Source organism: Balearica regulorum, chromosome W (assembly GCF_011004875.1).
Source record: "Balearica regulorum gibbericeps isolate bBalReg1 chromosome W, bBalReg1.pri, whole genome shotgun sequence".
In the NCBI taxonomy this organism is placed as follows: domain Eukaryota; kingdom Metazoa; phylum Chordata; class Aves; order Gruiformes; family Gruidae; genus Balearica; species Balearica regulorum.
Window position 1 is genome coordinate 14,603,098 of NC_046219.1, and position 6,373 is coordinate 14,609,470.

The window sequence follows — 6,373 nt, forward strand, 5'->3', positions numbered from 1 at the left end:
GCACTGAAGCACAGCTCCTCCTGGCACCCCAACTGCTGGTGCTGGACTGGATGTTTAAAGGGAGGGTCCCCTCTACAGATCATGAAACTGATTAGATAATGTTCCTGTAGTGCACATGAATAATATGTTAGGGAAGACAGCCTTGGTTACTCCTGTCATGGGCAAAGGCAAACCCGTACGTAGGGTTGCTTTTGCTCAAGGACCTGGGTGCACTCGGTGGGTGATGTGGAAAGATGGAGAAGTCCAATGCATCCCTCAAGGGTAGTTGATTTTGGGTGAGAATAGTCAATAAATTAAATTCTATGATGTTAATTCCTAAGTAACTCTGCCATTGTATGTCATCAACTATTACAATTGCTATATGCCGTATCAATGTTATTACAGTAAGAATCCCTCAAATTAATGAAGGATGAACTTTGATGAAACCGAGCAAAGTGCAGCAATGACGGAACTAGAACTGGCTTCAGCAGTCACCACACAACAACTTCCTCAAGACCGATATCTGCAAGTTGCAGACTGTGGGCATTAGGCCGTGCCAGATACCCCAGCTGTGAGCTCCAGACGCAGCATGCAACAATCCAACACCACACACCATCTCTCCTGCCCTGAGAGACTGTTATGACAGATGGAGCCTAAAATCATGGACTAAATGATCTCAATGGACATTTTAGGGGGATGGCCCATAGACTAAGGGAACGATATCTGTGTGTACATATCAAAAGACAGGAAAAGTGATGGTGATTAATTGGAATGTATTGGGAAGTATAAGACCTGGGCATGACGTAGATGGTATGGAGTAAGGGGTGGATACTGTCCTGGTCTTGTTGTCCCAAAACTGGGGGTTCGTTTACCCAGTGTGCAACACACCAATATACATACAGAGCAGAGGTATTTTATTGCATATTTGCACAGATACGGGTGTCTGTCCCAAGACAGCACACCAAAGCTCCAAATCAGTGGTTATTTATACATACAACATTAACATATTCATCTTTCTAATACATATGCATTGTTATTCTATTAAATGATTGGTTTAGATTTCTTCACCTAGCATGCAAACTAGAACGCATGCTCAGTTCTTTTCTCCGCCTTTATCTTGAGTAGGTGGTATAATTGGGGTGGGTGGTCCATGGGTCGGTGGTCGCGATCTCTCCCTGTTGGAATTACCTTTCCCCTAATTTCCTCCTTCTTTGGCAATCCTCAATGATTCTTCAAGGCTTGTTGGTCAAACTAACAATTTATCAGTTATGCTTCTATTTCTTGACAATCATGTCTTCATTAGTACATTGTTTAGATATACATTAACTAACACAGGGATAGGACTATACAATGGTCGCCCTTAGCAGCAATAGTCTTGGTTACATTTGATTTTGCTGTAATAGTTTCAGCTGGGATAGAGTTAATTTTCTTTCTAGTAGCTGGTATAGTGCTGTGTTTTGGACTTAGTATTACTGAGAATAATGTTGATAACACAGTGATGTTTTTAGTTGTTGCTAGGTAGTTGTAGTGCTTACACTAAGTCAAGGCCTTCTCAGCTTCTCACACCATGCCAGGTGCACAAGAAGCTGGGAGAGCATAGCCAGGACAGCTGACCCAGACTGGCCAAAGGGATATTCCCTACCATATAATGTCATGCTCTGTATATAACTGGGGAAGCTAGCCAGGAGGCAGATTTGCTACTCGGAAACAGATTGGGGATCAGATTGTTTTATTTTCCTTTTGGATGTGGTGAGCAATTGCATTTGTGCATCACTGCTGCTGGTGTCCGCCATGTCTTCCTTTGTTATCCTATTAAACTGTCTTTATCTCAGCTCATGGGGTTTTTTTTCCATTCTTCTCCCCATCCCCTTGAGGATGTTACTGGCTGGGTGATGTGGTTTAGGCCCAGCCAGCAGCAGAGTGCCATGCAACCGCTCGCTCACCCCTCCCCCGGTGGGATGGGGAGGAGAACGGAAAAACAACGGCAAAGACTCGAGGGTTGGGATAAGGGCAGTTTACTGGGACAGCAAGGGAGAGGGAAAACAATCCACAACAGTACTGATAACAGATATTCACAATGGGTGATAACAGAGAACAATTTACCGATCCAACGGCCGACCAACCGACCGGACACTCAGCTAGTCCCGGAACCACACCGAAACCACACCACCCACCTCCTTCCTGACTAGCCCCCCTTTTATGGTGAGCATGAGGTCACATGGTATGGAATAGCCCCTGGCCAGCTTGGGTCACCTGTCCTGGCTCCTTGTGAAATTAACGCTATCCTTGCCAGAACCAGGACACTGGGGTTAAACCACAACATTCCCCCATAGATGGCGCTCTCAGAAGAAAAGGTAAAGAGTGTAATTAATAATGGTTTCCATGAGATGGCTCCAGAAATATGGAGATGACAGCAATGCTGAGTACAAATACCAGATTAGTCTCACAAACAGTAATTTTATCATATCATAACCCAGTGTTACAAAGTACAACAAAACGGTGACTTTGATCCATCTTGCAGAGATGATAAACAGCAGCACAGGGAATATATACAGCAAGCTAGGCATTACATGACACAGCCCTGAGAACAAATAATACAACATTGTGAGCAGCAACTATTAAACTAATATCATGAATGCTTATAACAAATTTGTTCTAACACACTCTGGTCAGATCTGTCGTTGTCTCAACCCTTCAGCCCCCAAGTTAGGTGCCAAAAGGACTGTCGTGCTTTAACCCCAGCCGGAAACTAAGCATCACACAGCCGCTCACTCACTCCTCCCACATTTGGTGAGATGGGGGGAGAGAATTGGAAGGGTAAAAGTGAGAAAACTCATGGGTTGAGCTAAGAACAGTTTAATAATTGAAATAAAATAACAAAAATTGTAATGAAAAACAAAATAACAAAAAGAGAGAAATAAAACACAAGAAAAACAACTTTTTCAAATGAAAAACAGTTCCTCACCACCCGCCGACTGATGCCCAGCCATTTCCCATACTAAATCCAAAACACAGCACTATGCCAGCTACTAGGAAAAATTAACTCTATCCCAGCTGAAACCAGGACACATTGTCTCATAACCCTAATCGTAAAATATTTCTTCCTTATGTCCAATCTAAATCTACCATCTTTCCGTTTAAAACCATTGCCCTTTCTCCTATCAGTGCAGGTGCTGGTAAAAAGTCTCTCTCTTATAAGCCCCCTTTATACACTGAAAAGCCACAATAAGGTCTCCCTGGAGCCTTCTCTTCTCCAGGCTGAACAACCCCAACTCTCTCAGCCTGTCCTCATAGGAGAGGTGTTCCAGCCGTCTGATCATCTTCATGGCCCTCCTCTGGACTCGCTCTGTTCCATGATCTTACCAGGCATGGATGTGAGGCTGACTGGTTGGTAGTCCCCAGGGTCCTTCCTTTTATTCTTTTAAAAAATCAGCATGATGTTTCCCTTTTTCCACTCACTGGGGACTTTGCTTGACTGTCATGACTTTTCAATTAGAATGGAGAGCAGCTTAGTGACTACATCTGCCAGTTCCCTCAGGACCCTGGGATGCATCTCATTGGGTCCCATGGACTTGTGTATGTTCAGGTTCCTCAGGTGGTCCTGAAGTAGAACTTCTCCTATGATGGGAGGGACTTCATTCCCCCAGTCCCTGCCTTGAGATTCAGGAACTCGAGAGATGTGGGAAGAGCAATTGCCAGTTGAGTACCTCAGTCTTCTCCATGCGAGTTTTCACCAGATCCCCTGTCTCATTTTTTGAGTGGGGAGGGAACGATGACAATTTCTTTTGTCTGCCTTTTCTAACTAACATACCATTAGAAGCACTTCTTATTACTCCTCACATGCCTTGCCAAATTTAGTTCCAGCTGTGCCTTAGCTTTCCTGATCCCATCCCTACACTCCTGGGCAGTATCCCTATATTCTTAGAATCAAAGAATGGTTTGGGTTGGAAGGGACCTCAAAGATCATCTAGTTCCAATCCCCCTGCTGTGGGCAGGGACACCCTCCACTAGACCATGTTGCCCAAAGCCCCATCCAACCTGGCCTTAAACACTTCCAGGGAGGGGACCTCCACAACCTCTCTGGGCAACCTGTTCCAGTGCCTCACCACCCTCACAGTAAAGAATTTCTTCCTAATATCTAATCTAAATCGACCCTCCTTCAGCTTAAACCCATTACCCCTTGTCCTGTCACTACACTCCCTGATAAACAGTCCCTCTCCAGCTTTCCTGTAGGCGCCCCCTTCAGGTACTGGAAGGCCACAATTAGATCTCCCCAGAGCCTTCTTTTCTCCAGGCTGAACAACCCCAACTCTCTCAGCCTGTCCTCACAGGAGAGGTGCTCCAGCCCTCTGATCAGCTTCGTGGCCCTCCTCTAGACTCTCTCCAACAGCTCCATGTCTCTCCTGTACTGGGGCCCCCAGAGCTGGATGCAGTACTCCAGGTGGGGTCTCACAAGAGCAGAGTAGGGGGGCAGGATCACGTCCCTCAACCTGCTGGTCATGCCTCTTTGGATGCAGCCCAGAATATGATTGGCTTTCTGGGCTGCAAGTGTACATTGCCGGCTCATGTTGAGCTTTTCATGAACCAACACCCCCAAGTCCTTCTCCTCAGGGCTGCTCTCAATCATAGAATCTTCCCAGGATGGGTGTCCCTGCTTCCACTGCCTATGCATTTCCCTCTTATGTTTCACTTTGACTCAGAGGTCCTTACTCAGCCATGTTGGTCTCTTGCCTTCCTTGCCTGATTTCTTGCACATGGGAATGGAGAGTTGTTGTACTTTAAGAAAAATGTCCTTAAAGAGCTGCCAGCTCTCTTCTATTTGTGTCCAGCATTACTCCATCCCAGGTGCAGGATCTGGCATTTGTTCTTGCTACATTTCATGTCATTGATGATTGCTCAATGTTCCAATCTGTCTAGATCCCTCTGCAAAGCCTCTTGTCCCTCAAGAGAGTCAACAGCACCTCCCAGTTTAGTATCCTCAGCAAACTTGCTAATGGTGCATTCAACTCCTGCCTCCAGATCATTGATAAAAATATTGAACAGAACTGGCCCTAGACTTGAGCCCTGAGGAACACTGCTGGTGACTGGTCACCAGCCAGATGTAGCCCTATTCACTACAACCCTTTGAGCCCTGCCGTTCTGCCAGTTCTTCACCCAGCATACCATGAACCTGCTCATCCCACAGTTGGACAACTTGTCCAGAAAGATACCGTGAGGGACATGTATCAAAAGCCTTACTAAAATGACTGATCTCTGGGAAGTCGAAATCTGTCATAAGGACAAGGGCTACTGATCCAGAGATTTCTCATTATTGCCTATAGAATAACTCATAAGTACTAACATCCTGGCTGAGCCATCAGTAGTAGACAACCACTACAACATCTCCTTTGTTTTCCATCCCCCTAGTCCTCACCCAGAGGCTCTCGACCACATCATCCCTTAACTGTAAGGGCTGTACAGTCAAATCTGTCTTTTACATATAGTGCAACTCCTCCACCTCACCTGCCCTACCTATCCCTTCTGAACCATCTATAGCCCTCCATTCCAGCACTCCAATCTTGGGACATTCTACCAACTCTCACTAATACCAATGACATCATAGCTCTGGGAACTGACTAATGCTTCCAGTTCATCCTGTTTGTTTCTCATACTGTGTGTGTTGGTGTACAAGCGTTTCTGATGAACTCCTAAACCCTCAGTGCTCCCTGGAGCAGCGTAAATGCTCCCATTAACATTGCCACCCTCAGGCAGTGCCATGTCAACCCTTGGCTTACCTTCAGCTCTTCTGATGGTGTCCCCTTCCCCCATCAATTCTAGTTTAAAGCCCTCTCAATCAGTCCCACCAGTTTACAAGCAAATAAGTATTTCCATCATCAGGACAGGTGGATCCCATCAGACCCCCAGATGTCTCTCCCAGTCCCCAGCTTTTAGGCTGTTTTGCCTGGCATTCAGTGTACCTGTGTGATTGTGCTGTGCATCCCTCTAAGCTTTTTGGGGCTGCAGGCACTGCTGTATGGGCACTTTCTGCTCACCTCTGTGTGCACTAGACCTGCAATTTTGGGTGGCCACAGGCCTCTCCAGTCTCTCACCCTGGTTTTGTTGAACTTTTCTGCGCTTGGATGTATGCCTTTCCCTAGCTGGCATCACAGCAAGGCTTTTTCCCTGGGTGCACACCTTCCCTTCCAGGCTGTATCAGGTTCCCTATGGCACCCACCTCCTCAGGAAGCAGCTTGCCATTCTGCCCACCCCACTACCCCGATTCCCTAGGCAGCCTCCTCAGTGTCTGCCCATACTACTGAGGGGACTTGGAGGCCAGTCCCTGCCACAGCCTCCACGTGTCTGTGCCATGGCACGGCATCCCATCCTTCCCACCCACCATTTTCTCTCCTCTCAG